At 37.8% G+C, this 27,873-nt stretch overlaps 1 long non-coding RNA gene and 1 pseudogene across 1 annotated transcript in view; both read right to left on the reverse strand.

The window, feature by feature from the left end:
• Window positions 1–669: 669 nt before the first annotated feature.
• Window positions 670–27,873, reverse strand: part of LOC147580783 (uncharacterized) — a 34,434-nt gene continuing 7,230 nt past the window's right edge. Inside the window, exon 3 of the long non-coding RNA XR_015250780.1 lies at window positions 670–894. This is a non-coding gene — a long non-coding RNA (uncharacterized LOC147580783). The remainder of the gene's footprint in view (window positions 895–27,873) is intronic.
• Window positions 12,349–13,702, reverse strand: LOC112853633 (elongation factor 1-alpha 1 pseudogene; annotated as a pseudogene).

Here is a 27,873-nt window from a genome sequence, read left to right on the forward strand (position 1 = left end):
GCCATCCTTCCTCCGCATATCAGTACCTAGATTTTTCTCTCTGTTCATGCGGTTCTGGGCATCTAAACCCCCTCCTCCCAAACCCCACCACCGCCATCCTTACTTTTCTTTCCCACCAGCTAGGTGAAAACATGACCCAGATCCAACCAATAGAGTCTATCTCTTTGTCCACAGGGGTTTGGAGAGAAGCACAGAATGAATTCATTCCAAACTGAACCCTAGAACTTTCACTGGACCTATCATGAAAGAGATTTTCTTCTTCTGCTAGGCTTTACTAAGCTTAAAGGGTATGAGTTGAGAGTAGCCATTTTATAAGGAGACCGTGTTGGAAAAAAATGAAACCACACAAGAAAGTTCAGTGGAGAGAGTCACTGATGCTTTTAATATTGCCCACATCTTTGGATCCAGCCATCTCTACAGACTAGCCCTGGCGTTGAGGTGACATGTGCTAACGAGCCCCCCTTCACCACCACACCCTGCTTTTACTTTGTTTTTACTTAAATCAGCAGGAGTTGGGTTTTATTCCCTTGCAGCTAAAAGACTTTTAACTAATATCAAACAGCAGAGAATTGAACTAGAACATATCAGGAATCTTTGACTTTGTCCCTTGATCTAATTATCCATTTAAATAGAGGCAGCAAACATTATAGGTTTAAGCAACTGGGGCTTCAAGTTCTGAACTCTTAAAGTTTTCTCAGCCTAAATCCCAACTTTTCTCACAGCTTTCCCAGGGTCCACTTTCTGGGATGGCATTTCTGTCTCTTGAGCATCCCAGAAAAGTCTTCAAATATACACAACAAAAGCTGAGCAATATTTCTGATTTCTTCCCGTTAGCAGATTGGTTAGCCCAAACACAAGCAGGAGAGGACGGGCATATCCAAGGTATCTGTGAAGCTGACAAAAAAAAAAAAAAAAAAAGTGAAAGGCTTCAGTAATTCAGTCAAATAGGAGGGTTTAGGAACCTTGTTACAGCGCTGATGTCAGGAAATGTGAATATTTTGACCATATCATATTTTAGGATTTTTTTCCTAAAAGTATATTTGGAGAAAGGTAAGAAGTCAGAAACCTCTAAGGTTATGATTTCAACAAGTCTACAATGTTTTAATGTCTTTAATTGAAGAAACATAGTTATTTTTAATTCTAGTTATGCATCCAACCAAGTTTCGTCTACATCATCTCAAATGACTGGTGATGGGAAACTTTTTAGTATTCAGGACATTCTTGCTTTCCTTATCCCCTCCCCATCACCATTTGCAGAGTCACCACTCTGGGATCTCCTATCATAATGTGATTTGATATTATTATGTGTAGCAGCTTGAACGGAGAAATTAGTACACCGCATAGTAAACTTAACAGACATGACTCAGGCATCCTACCACATGTTTTTATATTTTGAATATTTCTGAGCACATAAGTTTGAGATAATTCTGAGGTTAATTCTATCAGAGGCCATAAAAAGCAAAAGTGATTTTAAAAAGAAGCTGTCATCTTACTTTAAATAATTTTAGTTAGCAATTATTGCTTATGAAAAGATATTATTACATTATGTTAACATGTAACCGTATCTTATATTTATGTAGCTCCTTCTAGTTTCGAAATGATCTCAATCTGCCCCCCCCACCCCAGAGATCCTACAAAATAGGTCCAAGAGATGTAGTCAAAGAGAAGGGTCTCTATCAAATAGGAAGAAGAGGCTCAAACCAGGCAGCTGGTAAATGTCAGATTTGGGTGTTTTCAGTTGGTTCATACCTTTGGACTGGATACCATAAAGCACCCAATTAGAAGCATCTCCTATTTATGTATTGGGTCAGGGTATTCCCTGGCTAATCACCAATATCATGAACAAGTGTCCAAACTTGGGTCCAGATATGTCTACTAAAATCTTCCAATGAGGCTTGAAAAGGAGGAAATTAATAGAGCAAAGCCAAAAGAACGCCATAGAGACTAGCTCCGAAATGTTAGTTCCATGAAGGCTACAAAAATGTTGCCTGTCATGGTTCTTCTCCAATAGCACAAGTTTATCATGCATATAAACATTGCTCATGAACTGGTTTTCAGTGCATGAACAAATCTATCCAGTTCAATCAGTAAGACCTAGCAAATGTATGGATCTATATGTTACACATACACTATTATGAAACCAGTTAAGCTATGTATAACACAGATACAATTATTTATTATTTTGTTTATTCTGTAGAGAGAGAGGGAGTCCATATGTGAGCTAGGGAAGGGGCAGAGAGAGAGATAGAGAGAGAGAGAGAGAGAGAGAGAGAGAGAGAGAAAGAGAGAAAATCCCAAGCAGGCTCCATGCTTAGTAGAGCCTGACATGGAGCCTGACACGAGCTCCATGCCACGACCTTGGGATCATGACCTGAGCCCAAATCAAGAGTCGGGTGCTCAACTGACTGAGCCACTCAGGCACCCCAACACAGATACAATTCTTAACGAATACCAAACCTTTCTCTCCAGGATCAGGTAAAATGTGGTCATGAGTTGCCAAACACAAGGTCTCAGTTACAGCCTCAATATTCTTATATGTCAACTTGCTTGCTCTTAATTGGACTTCTTTTTCTTTATAAAACCTTTATAAATATACTGGCTATCGAAGCATCCTTACCATTCTCTAAGAGACCAAGGAAGTCAGGGTCACATCTTACCTAACTTTGGTTGTCCTAATAGACATAGCCTCATTAACTGCACTTAATCTGCTGTCAGTCATCAGATTTCTCTACTCTACTCTGCTACCTGGGTCATGGCAATACTTTTAGTATAGACTTCTCTTTCAAGCCAACTATTCCTTCAGTTTCTTTAAGTGCCCTAGGAGAGACCATTGATTCTGGCTCCATGATTTTGCATGGGTAGAAACAGCTTGAGTAAACCTCTTATTTCCCTTTCCTAAATTTAATGGATTCCATTAAACTTAATGGATTCACACTTTTGAGATACTAATCAATATATTCTCATAATAGTTTGCAAGTCTAACCCACCCTTATTCCTACTCCTCCTCAAGAATTTACACCATTAAGTATATGTTATTTCCTGCCTCTGAACTATTTAAAAAACAAAAACAAAAACTCCTGAGACCAATGCTATGAAATCCAGGAAGAAATGTTATAATCACAGCAAAAGATTTGAGGAGAATAAGATTCTACTCTGAGGGGTGCCTGGGTGTCTCAGTTGGTTAAGCATCTAACTCTTTTTTTTTTTTTTCAACGTTTATTTATTTTTGGGACAGAGAGAGACAGAGCATGAACGGGGGAGGGGCAGAGAGAGAGGGAGACACAGAATCGGAAACAGGCTCCAGGCTCCGAGCCATCAGCCCAGAGCCCGACGCAGGGCTCGAACTCCCGGACCGCGAGATCGTGACCTGGCTGAAGTCGGACGCTCAACCGACTGCGCCACCCAGGCGCCCCAAGCATCTAACTCTTGATCTCAGCTCCAATCATGATTTCATGGTTCATGCGTTTGAGCTCTGCACTTACATCCAGAGCCTGCTTGAGATTCTCTGTCTCCCTCTCTCTCTCTCTCTCTTCCCCTCCCTAGCTTGTGTGTACATACACTCTCTCTCTTTTTCAAAAATAAATAAACTAAACTTAATAAAATAGATTCTGCTCTGATCCCATATTCACAAATAATAAAATTGGTTTATATGTCTCTACACACATGAGAGAAAGGGAGACAGTTCTCAGGGGAATTGTTAAAGAAGACATTCCAAAAAGAATCCCAGGATCCTTTTCCTTAGGAAGCCAAAACCCCAGAGATGGAAACCCTAACAAATATAGAGTGATGAGATTGGATCAGTCTCTTAGAGATTTCTGTGACCTAGCATGAGAAGAAACAGCAGAGTAAATCTTTGGCCCTAAAAACAGCACAGACTTAAGAGAAAGAGCCCAAGACCCAATGAGACAGGGTAGACAAAGATATCTCAGTCATGACACCCCCAAATTAATGGCCAAGGGCCATTTCTGCTCACACCCATAGAACTATTTAACGTCTTCAGAGTCATATACGACTCAGGGAAAAATGAATGTAGGGAAATCCCAAATTAACTGCAATGAACTCTGTTGCCATGTTGAGACTGGCCCTCAAAATGAAATCAAAATCATTTGTGGAATAGAAGGACTATTGTGTATCTCGTGCACTGTTGGTAGCTGTTGATAAGGATTCATACTCACTGGAAAGCCAGGACTTCCCTAAGAAATCAAGAAACAATATGACTAGACTCAATATGAAGAATTTCAACAAAATGTTGCTAGGGCAACAGAACAAAAAAACCGGTTCATAAGTTTTAAAGCCTTCTGTTATTTTTTGTCCCTTCCTACAAGGGTTATATGTGCACATTTTTATGCATGAACCTGATTAATCCACTCAACAAATATTCATTGAGTACTTCTAATGCAGAAGGTGCTAGATATTATAAGAAATGCAGAGAAATATACAACATACATTCTCTTACCCGATTGAGGACAAGGAGACAAATTAAATGTAATATATTGGCATGCATCAAATAAACCATAGAAATGATAAAAGTATTATGAGTTTAGACAACTGAGGGAGGCACCAGTGGGCTGGAATTATCAAGGAAAGCTTCACAGAGAAATGTTTTGCAAACAGTGGATGAAGACACATTGGCAAGAATGAAATCATTTTAGGGAGCTGTGACCAAGATTTAAACTGAATAAGATAAAGGAGGCTAGAGTCAGATGCAATAGAGCAGGAAGGGTGGGAGAGTAAATGAAACGCTTGTGTCAATGTCACTGAGAGGGACTTCTTGGAAATATTCTAATTAAAATATTTTTTCTTTGACATCTGAAGGTTCATTCCCCTTAGAAATCTTAATCAACTGAACTAGATCACTCCTCTTAAATCACTTTTTTAGTAATGAATCCTTAGCCTTGATATGTATCTTTTTAGTGCCCTTTGAGATAAACTTTTCCCTGACATCACCCAGTAATTCTGATAAAGCCAAAGTCCCCTCCCGACACACACACACACTGACACATTTACACAATTCCTTACCCACTTAGATCTAGATGAAAGTCAGTGTAACACCCTCCACCCTGCATACACACAATAATACAACCATAACCCCTATGGCTCAACCTAGACACCCTTCCAAATCCTTCCCTGTGACTTAAAATGCATCAGTCCTGTTCCCTTTCAAAACATATAGTTTCCTAGAGAACTGGTAAAACAAAAAAAGAGGAACACTGGCGTTATTTCTATGAGCACTTTGTGTCTCTGCAAACTCTACGTCCCATGCAGAAGTCTGCTGATATGGTCTGCCCTGTTCCCACGTTGTCTAGTAATTAGAATTCTTCTCAGCAGGAGACAATGCCATGCATCTTGAGCAGAGAAGAGGAAACTGGAAGGATTCCAGAACCTTTGCACTATTGGCTCAACTTGCCCAACTGGTAAACATAATGTTTCTGTCGTTTGCTGGAGGTGATTATATTCAGTCTGAGTTGAAGAAGAATAAGATTTTTATTATTATTATTATTCTAAGGCCTTGCAGTATTTTTTTTTTTTTTCTTAAAACACCAATGAGTCAACCAGCAGAGGAAAACCCTGAGGGTTTACTCATAATACCCAGAGGCAGATCATGCAGGGAAAATGAAGACCTTGAAAAAGGATGCGAGGTATTCTCGTGCAAAGAAACCAAATCCAATCGGCACATTTCTAACAGATCCCTACTATGTGCGAGACCAAGATATCACATCAAAATAAGTAGTTAAGAGAAGCAAATATTGACGCGCAGAGACTTGGATTCTTTTTAGATTTGTTTGCTGACAGTTGATGGGACACCAAATTGATTCTGGCCATATACATATACAGCCTCAGGTCTGACGTCCTGGAGTCGTTTTATCCCATCATCCCTGGGAACATCACTAGGCGATTTAATAGACTCTGTTCCAGACAAGACAAGTAGTACTCAATACCAGGTTAATGAAATTTTTGTGGTCATTGCCTCTTCATACATCTTTCTACTAAAGAATGTGTGGGTTTTAAACAATCATATAAACCTCTATTCCTTAAGCAACCACAGTAAAATTCTTAAATCGTTTCTGGTAAGTACTTTATCTGTGCAATCCCTTCTAGTCTCTTCGCCATTTTTATAGATGTAATCAATTATTTCAGTCAAGCAAAGTACACTGCCAACTTTCCAGAATTCCTAGCACGATTTTAACTACCAGCTTGGGGTTTTATTCGGTATGAGCATAAAAGTTATTATATTCTAATTGCTTGTGATTGTTACTACATTGAGATTTATTTTTGTTGGTTTTTTTCAAGAGATTGTTAAAATGAGTTTAGTGACTTCATTCTGGTTTTCCTGATTGATTCTATTATTAGGACTGTGGAAGCCTGGGGCCCTTTGGCCTTGCTACACATCTTGAACAATTTTTTAAGCAGTTTGGGTTTGGCAAAACCTATTTTACCAAGAACATTACCCTTTAATTTTTAAAAACCATGTGCATTTTAAGGAAAATGTGACCCATATGTTCCTAATTCCTCTGTACTAAACACATCAAAATGTTTTGTAAGAAACACTTGATTTCCAAGAAGACGTATGAGCCTTCCTTATAAGACCTTTTAACTTATTTTCTTTTAAAACAGGAAGTTGCTTCTGCCAAGAATAAAGTTATTTAGACACCAACTGTTTCAAGAAACTCATGAACGAAATGGACATATTTTACGTTACTCTGGAATATATTTGCTGAATAAAATGGTAGCCAAAAACAAAAACTGACCTGTGACAGAACCCAATCAAGTAAAAAAAGTTCTTAGAATATATCTATGTTTTCTGAATCTTCATACCCTTGAAATATTTAGTTATAGATTTACTATTTGACAAAAACACCTGCTTCAAAGAGTCTTTTAGGAATAAGACTGGGGGGTTTGGGGGGGGGTTTCATTTTGTTTTTGTTTTCTTAGCTCTGGGGAAGATATTTTAGAATCTTATTTGAATATCTGTTTTCAACATGGTACACATTCACTTCTCCCAGAGACTTTGGAAATTTTAATTCAATTTGTCTTCACCTTCACATTTCTATCTCTAATCCTAACAGTAAGAATAGAAAGAATATTCACAAACCAGCCCAATGTATTTTTCTGCATATATATATATATACACACACACACAAATGAGACTCTCGCAGACAGAACAAACAACCTGTGTTGTTCTGCAGACAGAACAAACAACAGGCCTGTGTCTGGCTGGGTTTCTTAGATATTCCAGTATATTCTGGTTTCCATCTTATTTGCAAATATCAGATCAGAAGAGAAAAGTAGAAACTGTCTCCATGCCGCAAGCCTGCAAGGATCCACCTGTTTGCCGTCTCCAGGTTAGTTCTCCCCTCAGATCCACCTCATTTTGGAGGACCCTGAAGACAAGGACCTCTGCTCCCACTGGCCATGTTGCTCAAGGCTCTTGAGCCCTTCCATCGCCACCACCACAGCCCCCGGAGGCTGCTGTATCATAACTCCCATCTGCGAGCCAGCCCAACCCTGAGCACTCAGAGACAACCCAACAGATATCACAACAAAGCTATTAAAAGGCAAAATGTTCTGATTTGTAAGTAGCCATATGGTTCGTGCTCAACGATATGAGACGATGGATGTGTTAATTAGCTTGATGGTGGGCATCATTTCACAATGTACAGCTATATCAAATCATCAAATTGTACACCTTATGTATATAAGAGTTTTATTTGTGAATTATGCCTCATGAAAGCTGGGGAAAATGTGAGAAATTATATCATCCGGCTCTGTTGTGAATATAATTTGTTATATGTTAATATTACTGTTTATGCTCTGTTAAAATGTACAGATCAGGAGCACCTCGGTGGCTCAGTTGGTTGAGCGTCTGACTTAGGCTCAGGTCGTGATCTCACCGTTGGTGAATTCGAGCCCCACGTCAGGCTGTGTGCTGACAGCTCGGAGCCTGGAGCCTGCTTCAGATTCTGTGTCTCCCTCTCTCTCTGCCCTTCCCCCGCGCTCTCTCTCTCTCTCAAAAATAAGTAAACATTATATTTTTTTTAATTTTAAATGTGTAGATCAGAAACACAAAAAAAGACAACTCATTGTCATCTTCTCCCAGGCCTCAGTTTCCTCGTCTGTAAAATAGCGTGAGAGGATGGAATAGTTCCTAAGATTATTTCCTGCGCAAACTTTTTATGAACCTAATTCTTAGCACGTGAGCTTTCCTTCCAGCAAACCTGACATTAAAGACGTCAGTGGCGGTTAGTGTTCAGGGCTCACAGTACTTCTTGCTGCAAATATTTACTAGATCCGCCCTGAGTTCCTGCTGCATGCCAGACACTTTGCTAGGATTAAGAATACAAAGAAGAAAGCAGAAAGAAAGAAACAAATTCTGCCTTCTTGGGTTTTAGAAGAGCTTAGATAAATAAGCATCCAAACAACTGTGACAACGTCTGCTTAGAATTTTCACCGATAAGAAAAAAAAAAAAAAAAAAGTAGAGGCTGGAAACTCTTTGTATTTAACATGGAGATGTAAAAACAGAGGCTGATCAATGTCAGGGGGTAATTGACAAGGAAGGTGTGGTGTCGGAGAAACTCCAAGTTATCTGATTAGCAGTAAGAAAATTTCACTTATTTTGTACACATAATATACTTTATGTCTTCACTTTCCTCTTCATTTTCAAAATGAAAGGTTTTATCAGTTCTAAAACAGTTCTAAATCCCTACAGAGGGATTGAGTTCTATTTGTTTTAAAATCGCCGCTGCTTTAGTTTCAGTGCGTATTTCTATGTGATGCTTTTCTTCTAAGTTCTCCAGCACCCCAATGTACTGCATCTGTTGCCAACGAAAATAGAATAGGAGGTCCATCAAACATCTTACGGTCATAAAATTCAAAATATACAGAACCATCTCCAGGCCTGGAAATTAATCTAATAATTTCTTGCCTGTCTGTAAAAGAGGCCATTATGAAGCTGGAGGAGGGCCATGGAAACACCCCAGATCGTACTCACGTGACAGCAAGAGTGCAGCATAGTGAGGGCATTTAAAAAAAATACAACCCTTCAGGGGCGCCTGGGTGGCTCAGTCGGTTAGGCGTCCAACTTCGGTTCAGGTCATGATCTCACGGTTTGTGAGTTAGACCCCCGTGTTGGGCTCTGTGCAGACAGCCCGAAGCCTGCTTCAGATTCTGTGTTTCTCTCTTTCTCTCTCTGCCCCTCCCCTGCTTCCACTCTGTCTCTCTCTCTCAAAAATAAGCAAACATTATAAAAAAAAATCTGTGACCCTTTAATCTTAAAAGACAAGAACAAAGCTAGTCATAATCAAAGTTTTTAAATTGTGAAGAGTAATATTACAAGAATATTCTGATTCTCTTATGATCTTTAAGGATTAAGGCATTTCGTGAAATAAACAACACACAGTGGATTGCCTGTGTTAAGGATTTAAAATAGGAAATGGCAGATCCATCCATAATTTTCTAAGTTAACCTAAATCTTTCTGAATGTACATCATCCACATTTTTAGATTTAAATTATAAACCACAAAAAAAGTGTTAACACTTGGGAATAATCCGGTAAGAGTGTTCTTTGCTGTCAGGACTGCTAGGAAGTTCATGTGTTAAGAATACGTTCATAAAAAGTTTGTGCAGGAAATCACCTTAGAAATCATTCCACCCTAGGACACCTGGGTGGCTTAGTGAGTTAGGCGCCTGACTCTTGATTTCGGCTCAGGTCATGATCTCACAATTTGTGAGTTCAAGTCCTGCATGGGGCTCTGTGCTGGTTGCATGGAGCCTGGTTGGGATTCTCTCCCTCTCTCTCTGCCCCTCCCCTGGTCATGTGCACATCTTCTCTCTCTCTCTCTCTCAAAATAAATAAACTTAAAAAAAAATCATTGTAAAATTCCTTTACAAATGAGGAAACTGAGGCCTGGAGAAGATGAAAATTAGTTGTGTGTTTTGTGTTTCTGATGTGCAATGTGATGATGTGATATAGCTGTACCTTGTATATATTGGTAATATCATTAAAAGCAGATCTGCTCTCATAAATATGATCTAAGAGAAAAATATTAATAAATTGGTCTTAATAAAGAGCTGACGCTTCAAACTTATAGAAGATCCATTAGTATGTTGCAATATTCCCAAAATTTTACATACAGTTGGAAATTTCCTTTCATCTGCCGCTTTTGGTAAGGGCATGGATGAGGAGGTGAGAGAATTCTCCAGAGTGAAGCAAGTGGGTATAAATGGTCATCAATTACTATTTCTTCTTCACATATATTGTGTTTGAAAAGGAAGGAAGGAAGGAAGGAAGGAAGGAAGGAAGGAAGGAAGGAAAGAAGGAAGGAAAAGAAAAGAAACCCTCCGAAAAAAGAATAAATCCAAACAACTTGAATTATAAAAATATTTTAAAAATAGAGTCACTAATCTCACCAGCCTCAACTACAGTAATAAGAAAAGTTTGTTTGAGAAACAGCAAAATCTAGGTCTTGACTGGCTTCTTTCAAAACTTACTTTTGTATAATTTACCCTGAAATTCAGTCTCTGGAGAAGTTAAAGATCAAATGCTGAGGAAGGTATCGAAGTATAGATAGAGAGAATATGGCTTTGGTGAATATAATGGTAAAACCAATGCAAATCGTTCTATCTGATAAACTTTTTTAAAACTCAGAAACATTCACCTATAGACTATGGAATGGGTTACTTGATTTTTAAACCAACCATAGTGACCACTAGCTTTCCATCACTGCAGAAGTATTCAGAGTAACCACAATTAAATAATTATAGTCACTTAACTGTAAATCCAATATGTTTGGTCAAACTTTTTTCCTTTCTATGACACTATGCAGAACTGATGCCCATGTTAGCAACAGTCTACCACTGTTCATTCAAGTGAAGCCTGTCTAATTTTGTGGTAACAGCAATCACACAAAACAGGATTTATTCTGTTTATGGATTGTGAGTAAACAAAATTTGTAAAGAAGCGAATTGTTTACCCATGGGAGGTGGATGAGCTCTTCCAGAAGAGCAGGATTTAGTGCCCTCAAGGAGACCTTTTATGAAATGGAGCTACAGGGGCACCAGGGTGGCTCAGTCAGTTAAGCGTCTAACTCTTGACTTTGGCTCAGGTCATGATCTCACGGTTTGTGGGATCTATTCCCACATCAGCATCTGTGCTGACAGCATGGATCCTACTTGGGATTCTCTCTCTCTCTCTCTTTCTCTCTCTCTCTCTCTCTCTCTCTCTCTCTCTCTCTCTCTCTGCCTTCCACCCTGTGCTCATGCATGCTTTCTCTCTCTGTCTCAAAATAAATAAATAAACTTAAAAAAATTTAAAAAATAAATGAAACTAGAGAGCAAAGGCATCATCATTAAAGTTACATCAGGGCACTAGGATTTCTGTATCAGGTATTATGTAAACTTTGTTTGTACAAACAACCTGCCCTCACAAGCAGTCACAGCAACACAACAATATTTATTAGACCATCATGCCATGTCATCTCATAATAACGGAGGGGAGCAAAGCCCTATTCTAGAAGTCAGGACATCTCAGTTTGTGTGACCTTCTATGAGCAAGACATTTAAACCCAGGCCATTCATCTGTACACATGGAAGTTAAACAAGATAAGCTCTAAAATCTCTTTCAATTCTAAAGTAAAATTTTTTATTCATTTTCCTTTTTCTGTGTTAACATGTCTTCCAAGTTGTGCTTAAAACATTTTTCTTTCAAGAATGCCTCTTTTACACCCTCCCCAAATATACATGTAATTCCCAAGAATTAAAAGAATGTTTTAAGTGCACTCTTCTCTTTCAAAACACACAAAGAGGCCAAGACAATGCAAAAACTGTTTCATGATTGTGACACAATCACTAAACAAATAATTTCCATGCCTAAATAACAGGAGTGTAGGCCAGTCATTTCACTTCCCACCTCCTCTGTTTTCCATCCCCCAAACAGATAATTACTTGCTTATTTTATGAAGTGGATGTCAAAAAGTTTCCTGGAGATTGGGGGGGGGGGGGGCAGGCAAAAGAGGATGCAGAGCAAAATTTGATTATATCTTTTATTTTTTAATTTTTTCTCTCATTACACTTTTGTTTTAATGGGTCTCAAAATTCTGTGACACGCTTTTGGTCAACTTGTTTCCATTAAAAAGCACTGATTTGAGAAATTAATAACTTAAAACTTCCACACACACACACACTTAATGGGTCCCCAAAACATCCTCCTTTCCTTCTGAAGGTTTCACGATGCATTGCTATCACTAACTAGTCTTTTACTACTAAACTTAATGGCCAATTGGCACAAAGAGTTCTGAGACTGTTCTTCCACCGCTGATTAAGACTGGGGTGGCAGGTGGTGGCAATGATACTCATTTAGCCTTCTGAGCTTTCTAGGCAGGCTTGGTGACCTTGCCAGCTTCAGCTGCCTTCTTGTCCACTCTTTTGATGACACCCCCAGAAACCATCTGTCTCGTGTCACAAACAGCAAATTAGCCCAGAGGATAGTCAGAGGAGCTCTCAACATGCACAGGCTTGCGAAGCACAATATCAACAATGGCAGTGTCACCAGATTTCATAAACTTGGGGCCATCTTCCAGACTTTTTCTAGAACTACGGTCAATATTCTCTTTCAGCTCAGCCAGCTTCCGAGCAACGTGAGCTGGGTGACGATGCAGCACACGTGCATGTCCAGCCCTGATTTGGCTGGATGGTTCAGGATAATCACCTGAGCTGTGAAGCCAGCTGCTTGCTGTCACCAGCCACATTGCATGATAAGATCTTTGACAGATGTGTTCTTGACATTGAAGCCCATGCTGTCCCCAGGAACAGCCTCACACAAAGCTTCACAGTACATTTCCACAGACTTTACTGCGGTTATAACATGGACTCGAGCAAAGGGGACCACCATGCTGGATTTAAGAACACCAGTCTCCATTTCGCCCATAAGGACAGTACCAATGCCCCCAAATTTGTAGATGTCCTAGAGGGAGAGACGCAAGGGCTTATCATTTGGACGAGTTGGTGGCAGGATATAATACAGACTTTCAAGGAGCATGGTTCCACTGGCATTGCCATCTTTATAGGTGACTTTCCATCCTCTGAACCAAGGCATGTTAGCACTTAGCTCCAGCATATTGTCGCCGTTTCAACCAGAAATCGGCACAAATGCCGCTATGTTGGGATTGTAGCCAAATTTTTTTAAGTAGGTGCTGACTTCCTAACGATTTCCTCATCTCTCTTCTGGCTGGAGGGTGGTTCAGTGGAATTCACTTTGTGAACACCAACAATGAGTTGTTTCACACCCAGTGTAAGCCAGAAGGACATGTTCATGGGTCTGCCCATTCTTGGAGATGCCTGCTTCAAATTCACCAACACGAACAGCAACAATCAGGACAGCACAGTCAGCTTGAGATGTGCAGTAATAATGTTCTTGATGAAGTCTCTGTGTCCTGAGGCAACGACGGTGGTCACATAACACTTGCTGGCCTCGAATTTCCACAGGGAAATGTCAACGGTGATATCGTGTCCATGTTCAGCTTTCAGTTTATCCAGGACCCAGGCCTCCCTGAGAGGACCCTTTCCCATATCAGCAGCCTCCTTCTCAAATTTTTCGATAGTTCTTTTGTCAACCACATTTGTAGATCAGATGACCAGAAGTGGCAGACTTGTCCAAATCTGTGTGTCCGTGGCGATGATATTGATATGAGCCTTTTCCTTTCCCATTTTGGGTTAGGTTAAGCAGGGGTTTTCATGACACCTGTATTCTGGCAGCAAACCTGTTGCAAAAAATCTGATTATATCTTTTTAAAAACTTGTCAATCTTTTGGGGAACTTAGTATTTTGAAAAGAAATAAATGAAAAGGGAGATCCTGGGTCTAAAATTCAAGTCAGATTGACTTCAGAAAGAATCCAACGTGACAAATTTTAAGTTATTGCTGAAAAAGTGAAGGAGAAAAATACTACGAGGAAACTAACCACACAAACACAGCTCATCACTTTTGTGCCCCTGGTATATTTCAGAGTTCAATATTCACCTCTTAGAATTCCCATAACCGCCATTCCTAACTATGAGCTATCTATGTATTTTTGTGTCCTCCAGGCACAGTGAGAATACCACCTCACTGATTTCATTTCGTTTAGATAATATTTTCAACAAGGCAAGGATTCATTATGCTCTACTCTTTGAACATGTACACAAACACCCCCCAAACAATTAGACTGTTATGCCTTTGAACGTAGGGGTTCTGCTTTATTCCCTTGTGTCCCAGCACCTACCACTAGGCACATACCAAATGATTAACGCAAATGTGCTGCCTACATAAAAATAAAGTACTCGATATGGAGTTTCATTAAGGTAGAACACGAATTGAACATGAGCAAAACAATAAAACACGTTTAATGTGCTTGTGTTCACTGGTGCCAAGCACTTTACCCACTTTACCTTTAACCCTTAGAATTGCCCTGTCAGGCATCATCATCCATGTTTCACAGAGAGGACATTTCTAGGAAGTAAATTGTTCGCCATGATAACAGCAAGTAAGTAACCCGTGGCCCGGCTCTCAGCCCCGGTCCGTTGACAGCACAGCCCGGTGCTCTTTCCCTTCCAGCACATTTTCTCTCCTTCCTCACTGCTCTAACCACACACCATCCAACTTACATATGACTTTATGAACACTATTATGAAAAAGCATGGAGAAAAATAGGTCTCTGCTTCACGGCTGGCTAATATCTTCCAACGAGATCTCCAACTTAGTAATCACTTTGTCTGGTGGGTGAGTTGCTTTGTTTTGGTTTACCAAAATATTTTTCTGTCAGAGGGAAAGGCTGTCTGAGAAAATATACATACATCAGTACAAAGGAATCAAATAAAAGGATTATTAAGTGTTCTAGGTAACCTGTAAGCTAGCCACGGAAATAATGGAGGGATGAGGTAGACTGGGAGAAAGAAAGGGGACCCATCATGGTCGTCCAATTACATTAAGTCTTCAAAACTCAAGCTCTTGAGTCAGAGGCCTAATCATTGGAGGTCAGTGGACAAAGAAGTTGCCTGTGTCCTAAAGCAAGGCCCTTTTGTAGACTGGGCTCCTTAATCAGATTGGTGTGCTGGTTAAGGAAGCCATGGAGTGACCAAACCCCCTGATTATAGCTTGCTGACACAGGGCCCCACCTGACCCACAATTCAATTACTTATGTTGGGAGAAATTGAAGAATCAGATTAAGTTTCCAGGATCACTCAGCAAGCAGGATATGAAAAACAGCAGCCTGGGTTTGACCAGGATTCAATTTTTTTATGGAATGTTTTTATAATCCTTGCCATTAGAAGTGGGGTCTGATCCTTATTGGTTGTACATTCTCCTAAAAATTGTCACTTTGACTCACTCTGTCTAAAGATTGTCATTTACTCAACTAGGGATTGTCATATTTACTCAAATTCTTCTTCATTCATGGCTTGGCAACAGGTGGTTAACATCAGAACCTAACGTTTGCCTTCTTAAAATCAGTACTTGCAAAACATAAACATTCTTGCTACTTGATATTCTTTCTTCAGCTTCCAAGAGATGATCATAAATAAAATATGACTAATCCTCAACAATTCACTAAGCTTCAGTTTTGTATTTATAGCTACTATGCATACACATGCATAACAAATGTCATACCCGCATTTGTCATAAATATGTAATTAAAACGTTCCCAAGGATTGTGCAAACTGTTCTATATAAATTATCACAACAAACCTAGGAGGTAGTAATGGAAAAAACTGTGGCTCAGAGACGCAAACGTGCCCAAAGTTGTGTGGCTGTTTAAACAAACTTTATAAATATACATAACTAAAGAGATGACTCTAAGTCCATTGAGACAAACTAATTACATCTTCTGAAGTAGCAAAACCTTATGATGTAAATCACTCTTTTGGTTCTTATCATAAACTGATTTTTATTGTCATAGTTCGTGTCCAGTCTTATCTTCAAAGGTCAGCTCTTTAAAGCTGGAGAATCTGATGAAAGCAACGAACACTTTCCCCAGAAAAATCCATGCATCCACCATGGTTGTTCCATAATTTCAGAGAGTTAGAAGGCCTTCTGTAGCCTGCCTCTGGGCTTGAAGTTCCATGTACTCCATAGAGCCATGAGCCCCAGGTGCAGAACACTTCACATGCTCTCTTACCCTCCTTCCTGTCTTCCACAGACCTTGTACTCTTCTGTTTCTCAAGAAATATGCTGACTTCAAAAGAGAAAGACCCTTGCTGTGAACTTTGCAGTCCCGGAGCCTATAAATGTGGTTTACCAGAGAACTTGTTTTTCTTTTTTATTATCATACCCTTGAACACATAAAACCCAGGAAAATAACTGCAGCTTGTGCTGAGCCTTGACTTTGGCGAGCACTATGGGAACAGACACTTCCGTATTGGACTGTTTTTGTCTTGCATCAAAAGCTCCAATGGCTGTTGAAGACCTGGATTTGTCTATATCAACTGGCTCATGTTGGAGATATTTAGGGAGGTGTCAAAGTGGACATTATCACTCTTTGGAAAGGAAAGATTCTTCTTTCTTGAAAACTCTTATCATGTAAAAATAACCTGGCAGACCAAAAATTGAGACTCTTTAATATATGCTTCTAATATATGCTTCTTTGGTAAAAGCAAAAATTCAATTGAAAGATCTTCGTATGAAATTCACATATTATGATTTTATTTTGCTTCCTTCTAAAAGCATTTTAAAGTCTAAACACTCTTTTTATTGTGGGATCTGTAGCAGAAATACCTTAAATCCAGTCCTCTGCTCCATCTTTTTTGACTAATTCTGAACTTTATAATCTTTTGCCTAGGTTCTTAGAACAGCTTTTTGGCTCAGAACCCCTTGACCAAGTTGGTAATGTTGAGTGACTCTAGCTATTTTCCTAATAATTAAGTCTAATCATGTCATTCACTTGCTTAAAAACCTCTCTTGGCTCCTATTGCTTATAGAATTAGAGTCAAATTTCTTATTTTAGCTCTGAAGTCCCTTCTACCACAGTTCTGGCCTAGTGTTCCTTTGCCAACTCCATGTAAACTCTTGTCCACTTCCTCCAAGCCATTAACATGCCTCTAAAGTCATTTTACTAAAGTCATCACCATTTGCTAAGCACAATAGACCTACCATAATAATAAGCATACTATCTCTTCTGGAAGGTCCTTTCCTATATTCACCTATTCTTTCAAATACCCCTCATCTTTTAAGACTCAATTCAAATGTTGTCTCTTCCAAGCAGACTTGAAACATTTCATGTGGTTATTTATCCTTTTAACTTCAGTTCCATTTTCTTTGTAACTGTTAAAGTCGATTCCATTGGAAGTTTCATGTGTGATGGCTGTCTTTTCAAAAAGACTACAAGGCCCTAAAAAATAAAAACAAATGTTTTTGTCTCTATATACCCAGCACCAGACCAATGATTGGTGTAGACCATTAGCTCAGAAATTGTTTGAATAATCAATGAATAATATATAGGAGTGGAGGTGAGCACAAATTTTTGCTCTGTTGCTAACCAATGTACAAAATGGAAGTAAATAAATTTGAGTAGAGAGTGTCATACATTTATAACTTATATTTTATTGAATTAAATTAACATGCAATATTACAACAGTTTCATGTATACAGCATAGTGATTTAACATTTTTTACATTATGAAAGAATCACCTCAATAGTTCTGTCACTACACAAAATTATGCAAATATTGACTTTATTCCCTATGCTGTATATTATATCTCTGTGACTTATTTATTTTATAACTGGAAATTTATATCTTTTAATTTCCTTCACCTATTTTACCCATCCACACCCAGCTCCCCTTTGGCAACCACTAGATTATTTTCTGTATCTGTGAGTCTTTTTCTGTTTTTTTGTGCTTTTTAAAAAATTTTTTTGTTTTTATTTTAAATTCCACATGTAAGTAAATCACATGGTATTTATCTTTCTCTGACTTATTTCATTTAGCATAATACACCTTAGGTCCATCCATGTTGTCATGAATAGCAAGATTTCATTCTTTACTATATGTATGAACTTCCAATTCTATGTTAAATAAAAGTGGCAATAGTGAGCATCCTTGCCTTGTTCCTAATCTTAGAGGAAAAAACTTTCAGCTTTTTACCTTTGAGTATGACATTAACTGTGGGTTTGTCATATATGGCCTTTACCTTGTCGAGGTGTATTCCTCTATCCACTTTTTTGAGAGTTTTTATCATAAATGGAAGTTGAATTTTGTCAAATGCATTTTCTGCCTCTATTGAGATGATCATAAGAATTTTATCTTCTGTTTTTTTTATGGGGTATGTCATGTTGATTGATTCGTGATGTCAAATCATCCTTGAATCCCTGGAATGGGTTCGCTTGGTCATGGTATATGATCCTTTTAATTTATTGTAAATTTTGTTTGTTTGTTTGTTGAGGATTTTTGCATCTATGTTCATTAGTAACCCTGGCCTGCGATTTTCTTTTTTCTTTTATTTTATAATGTCTTTGTCTGGTCTTGGTATCAGGGTAACCCTGACTCTATAAAATAAATTCAGAAGTGTTCTTTCATTTTCAACTTTTGGAGATAATTTGAGGAGGGTAGATATTAACTCTTCTTTAAAAGTGTAGTAGAGGGGCGCCTGGGTGGCGCAGTCGGTTAAGCGTCCAACTTCAGCCAGGTCACGATCTCGCGGTCCGTGAGTTCGAGCCCCGCGTCAGGCTCTGAGCTGATGGCTCAGAGCCTGGAGCCTGTTTCCGATTCTGTGTCTCCCTCTCTCTCTGCCCCTCCCCCGTTCATGCTCTGTCTCTCTCTGTCCCAAAAATAAATTAAAAAAAAAGTTGAAAAAAAAAATAAATAAAAAATAAAAGTGTAGTAGAATTAACCTCTGAAGTGGACTTTGTTTATTGTGACTTTTTTGATTACTGATTCAGTTCCATTACCGCTAATTGATTTGTGGAGATTTTCTAATTCTTCATGATTTCAGTCTTGAAAGATTATATGCTTTTAGAAAATTATCCATTTCTTCTAGGTTGTCTAATTTGTTGGCATGTAATTTTTTACAGCATTCTTGTGATCCTTTATATTGCTGTGGTATTGGCTGTAATTTCTCTTCTTCTATTTTTTTATTTTATTTATTTGGGTCATCTCTCTTTTTTTCTTAATGATTCTGGCTAGAAACTTGTTGAATTTTCAAAGACAATCAAAGAATCAGTTCTTAGCTTCATTGATCTTTTGCTTTAGTTTTTTTTTTTTTTTTTTTTTCCAGTCTGTATTTTTTTATTTCCACCCTGATCTTTATCATTTCCTACTTTCTTACTTTGGACTTTGTTCTTTTTCTAGTTTCCTCAGGTATAAGGGTAAATTATTTATTTGAGATTTTTCTTGTTTCTTGAGGTAGACCTGTATTGTATGAACTTCCCTGTTAAGAATTCTTCTGCTGTGTCCCAAAGATTTTGGAATGTTGTGTTTCCATCTTCATTTGTCTGAAAATATTTTTTTTTTATTTCTTCTTTGATTCTTTTTTTTTTTTAATTTTTTTTTTCTTTTTTCAACGTTTTATTTATTTTTGGGACAGAGAGAGACAGAACATGAACGGGGGAGGGGCAGAGAGAGAGGGAGACACAGAATCGGAAACAGGCTCCAGGCTCTGAGCCATCAGCCCAGAGCCTGACGCGGGGCTCCAACTCACAGAGCGCGAGATCGTGACCTGGCTGAAGTCGGACGCTTAACCGACTGCGCCACCCAGGCGCCCCTCTTCTTTGATTCTTTTATCGACCCATTGATTGTTTAGTAATATGTTCTTCTCTACACTTGTTTGTGGGGCTTTCTTCCAGTTTTTTTGTAGTAATTGATTTTTCATTTTATGCCATTGTGGTTGGAAAAGATATTTGATATGGTTTCAATTTTCTTGAATTTCTTGAGACTTGTTTTGTGGCCTGACATGTGATCTACTCTGGAGAATATTCCATGTGTATTTTTTTTAAATGTGTATTCTGCTGTTTTGGGGTGGAATTCTCTGTATAAAGTCCATCTGGTCTAATATGTTGGTTAAGGTCACTGTTTCCTCATTTATTTTATATTTTGATAATGTATCCATTGACATAAGTGGGATATTAAAGTTTCCTACTGTCATTGCTATCTGATTCTCTCTTTATTTCTATTAATATTTGATTTTTATGTCTAGATGCTCTTATTTTGGGTGCATAAGTGTTTGCAAAAGTGATATCCTCTTGTTGGATTGACTCCTTTATCTGATGTAATGTGCTTCTTTGTCTGTTGTTATGGTCTTTGTTTTAAAAGACTCTTCTCAGGGGTATTAGAAATACCCAGCAAAAAAACAAAATAGAACCCTGGACTGAGGTAAAACTTCTTGGAATAAACATAAATTTATTAGGTCAGAAACTAAGGGAGTAAAGAAGAAAATTCAGATACAATTGCCAGAGGGCACCAGACAGATATCAGAAAATACTGGATGCTTGGCTATATGGAGAGACAATATTTTTTAATACTCTGCACCAACAACAGGATACAAAATCAGAGAGGAGTACAAAAGAAGAACCAAATTCTAGAAAAAAATCTAGCTTGACCCACTTCTGTGCCCTACACAGGAATCTCTTCTTTGAAGTATAGAGGTACCCAGCTCAGTCCAATATGAACAACAGAAAAGAATTAAATATTATTTAATTTAATATTAAATTAAATATTATTATATTAAATATTAAATATTAATTTAATATTAAATAAATGTGTAGACTAAATAACCTTAAAGAAATAAATACATATATAGTGAAAGATGAGAACAAAAAGACCACATAAAAGAATTATAAATAAAAGTAATAGGTTTAGAAATGAAGAATGAATGGAAACTAATATAAAAGTAGAGAGACGACTCAAGAAGCAATGTTAGGAAAAGAGAAAGAAAAAAAATAGAACTAAAAAAAGTAAACAAAGAGATTAAAAATAATTTGAGATAGACATAGGACAAAGAAGACCTAGCATGAGTATAATTGGAGGTCCTGTTGAAGAAAATCAAAACCATGGGATTAACAAATACTAAAATTACAATCCAAGAAAACTTTCTTCTTCATAAGAAATTTGAATCCATATATTTAAATCTACAATGTGTACCTGGAAATTGATGCAAGATAGTTATATCTTAATACACAATAAGAAGCTAGATATTTTTATCGAATTTGGAAAGACGACTTAATTATGGTAACCATAGATGATAACGTGTACACTATTTAACTTTAAATTTCTCAAAATTCCAGAAAATAGCTTGTCTATTTGAACATAAACCCATAGGTAATACCTCTTGAATAAGTAATTACCTCTCATCATCTATCCTGCCAAGATAGCCACGTCTGTCATTGTGATAATGATGGCAAATCATGCTGATTTGAAGATCTGTGTTGGTAGTTACCTGTATCTTTGATTAATTAAAATTGCTATCCAATAAATAATCACTTAACATTGTAAGTGATGGTAATTAATGATGGGGGAGGGAGGGAAGATAACCAAAGTTTTGTCATAGAAAATGTTGAAAGCTACTCACCTTGTGCTGTTCTTTCAGTGTATAAACAAGGAAATCAAATTTAAAGAAGATAAGTAATTTGCCCGAGATAAAACAGCCAGACCGTACCAGGCTTCAAATAAAAAGTTTAGTCTTTTAATTTTCAGGTCATGTTTTGTGCTACTAGGAGCATGCATAAAATTAAAGTTATTCGTTTTATTTAAGAGTAAATATCATAGTGTGGGAAATTAAAAAATCATAGTTCTTTTTGGAATATGATCTTCACAACCGTTATGTATAAATAATAGAGTCCTCTGAATCAAAAGATAATTTTAAAAATAATAATATTCAGTCAGTGTAGTAAAGAATACTATAATATTATGGATTTATCAAAATCTACATGTTGTCACAGCTTCCTGGGCCCACAGCTACCTTATAGTTAAGTATGGCCAAGTGCCTGATTTCAAGCCAATGCAACGTGACAGAAGTGATCTGTACTGCTTCCAAGCTGGGCTATAAAAACCTCCCATAAGCTGCACTCTAAGAAGGAAGAAAACGTTCTAGGAGCAGATGAGACCAAACTTTGCTTATTTTTTTTAATGTTTTTATTAATTTTTGTGAGAGAGAGTACAAGCTGGGGAGGGGCAGAGAGAGAGGGAGACACAGAATCTGAAGCAAGCTCCAGGCTCAAACCCACAAACTGTGAGATCATGACCTGAGCCGAAGTCAGATGCTTAACCGACTAAGCCACCCAGGCACCCCAAACTTTGCTTGTTTTTGATTTTTAGTATCAATAAAGATAATGAGAGAGAAAAAAATAAAACAATTAAACCTCCCATAAACAAATATGCATTCTCCCTTCCATATCTGCTGGCTAAGTGTCAGTGCCTTGAAAAGTATATATTTAAAACAACAGAGTATTGCTACTTTGGACTGCTAGATGAATTTATAAAGCAGAACCCACAGCCCCTCCAACTATTGGATTTTACATGAGCAAAAACCAAACATCTTGTTAAATTAAGTCATTTATATTTCAAGGTTTACCTGCTACTATAATTAGTGTTATCTTACATAGAAATTTCAGTCAGAGTGGGTAGTAACAAAAAATATAAAATCTGTGTTACTGGCAGAAGAAAACTAGGAAACTAATATCAGAAGCTAGGCAAGTGAATCATCAAGTTAGGCAGTGGGAAAATATTCAGTTACAATGATGCTGATGATATTTGGAGAGGCAAACCACACACCTTCCTAGCCTGTGGCTCTAGCAGAAGAGATTGGAAAACAGAATTACATTAGCATGCATTAGATATTAGTAACTTTATGTGGCAAGCTATTAGAAGAAATGACCACAGAAAACACTTGCAACTAATTTGGCCATCTAATAAAGAATTGGCAGTCTTTGCATATTAAAAGATTAAAGTAGGAGTGCCTGGCTGACTCAGTAGATCATCCTTAGGATTGAGAGTTCAAGTCCCACGCTGGGCATAGAGTTGACTTAAAAGTAAATAAAAATAAACAAGAGATTAAAGAAAAGCATTAAATCTTTTATAAATATATATAAATTTATAAATATATAAAAATATATCGAGAAATCTTTTATAAAAATATATATATATATATGTATATAGTATGAGTGTGTGTGTATGTATGTATATATATAGAGAGAGAGAGTAGAAAGGAAGCCTCCAAAAATTTAAATCTTTGAAAATTTGGGTATGCTTATCTCAAAGATTAGATTCCAAAGATTAGAGAATAAGATTTTTTTTAATTGAATCATTAAGGATCTGATAATATAATTATGTGACAAAGTTTAGATTGAGCTGGGCCCTCAACCCAAGGCTGATGTCCCTAAGGTAAATGTCATTGACTAGAGAAAAAAAATTTGTGATGAAAAAGAAAATAAATTAATTGGATTTAAGAATTATGTCTAACAAAGAATTGTAGCTGTGAGTACCAGCATATTGAACTAACTACAAGCAAAGAGAGGAAAGTCTTAGTAACTTTAAAGGAAGTTATATTGCCAAAACAGCTATGAGTTAAAACTTAAAAGTCTTTGGCTGATTAGTTTTCTATTCATTTGTTTATTAGTTTATTGATGTGGTTTTTGGAAAAATACCCTGAAATCCTTTGAAATTTAAGAGTTAATGTTTATTTAGACATATCACCTATATGACAAATTCTTGATGTAAATGATTTTGAATTTCCTATTGGCCAAAATATGTATCATATATTTTTTACTGTAAATCCATATAAATGATGTCTATTTGTGAATTTGTATCTTTAAACCTTTTTTCCTTTGCCCCCACCTGCAAAGCAGAAACATTGCTAGACATAAAAATATTCATGATGGGAATATTATTATTATTATTGGATTTGTTTTCTTCTCTTGGTGACGTTTGAAGTTTAAGCCTAGACATAGGCTCCTTTCCTTCTCTGAATGATCATGTCTGATGAAATAGCAAAAACAGAAAATATACTTTCTTTTTAAAGCCCTTGACGGAGAATTAAAACAACTCTTAAGCCACCCAATTCATACAGACAGGAAGTACGCAGCAAAAAACTCTGGAGCCCTCAACTCCCACTACAAATGTGGCCATGTCACGTCATGGACCAGCGAGAAGCCCCAGATGGCAGAACCAGAGACCACAGAGGACAAGGAAGTTCCTCTCCGAAAGCAAAACTGAGTTCTAAGCAAGGAATGTCACTCACAGCCAGGACTTCATAACAGCTGTCCAAAAGGATTTCATCATTACCGTGGACGGCAATTACTACATATAATGCAATTTTCTGTTTTCTGAATGGGCTATTTATTACAGTCATCCTGTCTCTATTCCACCGTGCACATTGGCTAAAGTGGAGGAGACAGAAACCTTGCAACTAATTTAGCCATCTAATAAATCATTCGCAATCTTTATAGATTAAATGATTCAAGCAAAACATGAAATATATAGATAGATAGATAATGTCTAAACGATATCTAATTCAGGAATTTCCAAGTCTTAAGATCTGTAATATTTTCACATCCTCCTTAGTGAAAGGCTTTATAATCAAGGTCTTCATTAAACTACTTTAGGCTACTTTCCTTGTCTCTGCCTATAACCTCTTTACCCACCAATGATATTTGTCCAAAGACTTCCTAATGTCCTTCCAGGTCCCACAATTCAGTATAAATAAAAGGAATCCTGTAGCTGAAGAAATAGTCCACTGTGTTAGTTTATGTCAGCCCCTGCCCTGCCCCTACCCCCTTACCCCCTCCAAGCAGACCCTGAGATAAAGATTTGAGTCCTCAGAGTTTATTTGGAAGGTGAACCCAGGAGATACTGTGAGAGAAAGGGGAAGTGAGAAAAGGAAGGGAAGGAAGACGATAAAAGGTGCTTTATCAAGTAATTTGCCCTTGAATGGCTACAGTCTTATGGCCTTAGGAAACTGTAAGAGATCCTCTAGAATGTGCACCTCACTGCCATCCCATCCATGGATGAGAGAATTCCTCTGGGTCTCACTGAGGACGCTCCTTCATGGCAGCATCTTCTCAGTACTCTGAGGCTGTTGCATGCCCAGGCAGAGCAGACTCCATGGGCCAGAGAATGCCCTCAGGCAAAGGGAAGCAGTTGCCAGCAACTGGAAGCCAAACCAAATTAATACATAACTGGTGAGGGGCAAGGTGATGGTAATCTCATCTATACTAAGGAAAAGTTATTATGTTATGAGTTGTTTTGGAAGCTGGATATTTAGTCTATTTTGGATATACAGCATGATGCTACTTTGCTAATATTTTGGTAGAAAGAAACTATTCTTCATTTTATCTGAATCGTGAAAGGCAAAGTCTTCTGGGAATAAGTCCTAGATAGAAGGCTAACTGAAAATATTTTCTGAGTACCACCAGGAATGCTGATAGGAAAGTAGCTTCAGATACTTTAAGCTTAGCTGCTTCTAACTTACTCTGTGTGTTCTTTCCCTGCCAAATTCCATAGTGAATAGAGCAAACATTGAACATTCAGCCTGAGTGAGAAGACTTTGGGATTGCAAGCCACCAAGTTGGGGGAGTTCTTGCCCCTGCAGCTTAACAGTAACAGATATATTCCATTTACCCCTTCAGTTAAATTATCCACCCTCCTCTGCTGCAGGAAGCCAGCCTGTAAAGAGTATACCAGTGAGCTGTCTTGCCCTCTGGCTTCTGCGTGAGTTCAACCACTAGAGACCTGGCAGGAGATTAGAGGGAGAGAAGAGAGTGGGAACAGAGTATTCATAATCCCTTAACTCCCTCTCTGTGGGTCACTGTGGGTTGCTGGTTCCTCCCCATAAAGATCATGGCTCTTCACAAGGTGGTCCCTCCACAAGACTCTCCTTCCAGGTAATTTACCTCTTCAGATCTATAGGTGAAAATTGGCTCTGAGTGACTAGTGTTGGGGTACTTCTCCTTGATGGTTCTCCTATATCCCACCTACATTTTCACAAATGGCCCCTTTATTAAATACTCCTTGAAATATTCTTTGGAATGAATCATCTATTTCCTGCTGGGACATCAACTGATACATTATTCTAACCTATACCATCTGGTTTTGTTTTTCTGTAATAAAACATCACATCATGATGGCATTCTTCCTGAACCACTGTGGTTTCCACTACATTCAACCTTGCCAAAATCAAGGAAGAGACTGGGAGATCTAAATTCCACTGTCATCTCAACATTATTTATGCAATAGAACTCTTTCCGCAGACAATGATGTCTTTATATCTGAGAGAGCAAGTGTTCCATCCAAATTGCATATCTATTGCTCCATTGACCAACCCCAACCTATTTTTTAAATGCAGTACTGATTCTTCAGTACTTTAGGGAAGGTTTCTAATGTAAGATCTTTGATATTATTTCTTCTTCCCCATGTTACTCCCTCAACTCTACCCCAGGTTGAGTCTGTTTTTGTTTTACGTGTGGAAAGGACAATTTTCATAAAAGTCATATTTGTTGAGAATTGATTAGTAACTCCAAATACTGGATCTTAGTAGGAGGTAAGGACTGACATGCTTCAAGTGTTATAAATCAATTCATTAAGTCAAGGTAAGAATTGAACAGATTATTTAACTACTTGGAACAGGGAAGACTTGTTTTATCCCACACTTAAGTGTTCAACAACATCACCTAAGGAAAATTATAAAAGGATCTCAAATATATGTATTACAATTTCAAAAAGAAACAGAAACTAGTAAATTAGAGATTATCATCTATGGAATATGTTCAAACACACTGTTTAACAAGCCTATATTTAAAATTATTATAAGTGAAAGTAATTTTGCCATTACAGGTAATTTATGTTGTATGCAAATTAGACTTACGGAATCATCTTATAGAATTCTAGTCCAAGTTTGTTAAAGACAAATGGACATTTTTTTTTCTCCTACTGAAAATTACCATTTTGTTTTTCCCTCCTGAGCATTGCTTCTTTACCCTTGAATGCCACTATTTACATAGTGTTTCACAATTTAAAATCCTTTTCACATACAATGCTGGTTCATCTAACAGTCCTTTGAGCATCTAATGGCAATAATGAGCACTTTCTCTAGAGTTCTGTTCATGAGCCTATATACATATACTACTGCATTGCAATTATGGAAGGTTCATTGATTTCCTAAAATCCATGCAATGGTGAATAACTCCTGTAATTTATAAGTTAATCCTCACAACACTTCTATGAGATACGTTTTGTTATTCCCATTTTTCAACTGAAAAGATTAAGCCACAAAGAAGCTAAATGATTCGCCCAAGCGAGGCAGAAGAATTTGGTGTTAAACTCAAACCTAGCACTATATCAAATGTGCTCCCCTTTGTCCCATGATGCCCTCCTACTTCGGTTAGTGTGGGTCATCACCTATATTCCACTATAAAGCATTTTATGTCAATAAGGTAGAATCAATATTTATTGAATGAGAATTCCGGGATATCTAAAGTTTTCTGAATAAGTTACGGGCTAATAATATCATCTGATCTTCAAATGATAGCTCCATTTTTATTTTAGATTCAATTGAATTTCTGGTCTATAAAGCATTTTCAGTTTATCTTACGGTGTTATAGAAAGTTAAAAGGCAGGGGGCGCCTGGGTGGCGCAGTCGGTTAAGCGTCCGACTTCAGCCAGGTCACGATCTCGCGGTCCGTGAGTTCGAGCCCCGCGTCGGGCTCTGGGCTGATGGCTCAGAGCCTGGAGCCTGTTTCCGATTCTGTGTCTCCCTCTCTCTCTGCCCCTCCCCCATTCATGCTCTGTCTCTCTCTGTCCCCAAAATAAATAAACGTTGAAAAAAAAAAAAAAAAAAAAAAAGAAAGTTAAAAGGCAACATCTATGCCCCAAATATAGATTTGGCTCATTATTTCAACAGTGTTTCCTCTCCTCTGTTTGCCTCT

This window comes from Puma concolor, chromosome B2 (assembly GCF_028749965.1).
Source record: "Puma concolor isolate L17-30 chromosome B2, mPumCon1.1.hap2, whole genome shotgun sequence".
Lineage (NCBI taxonomy): Eukaryota > Metazoa > Chordata > Mammalia > Carnivora > Felidae > Puma > Puma concolor.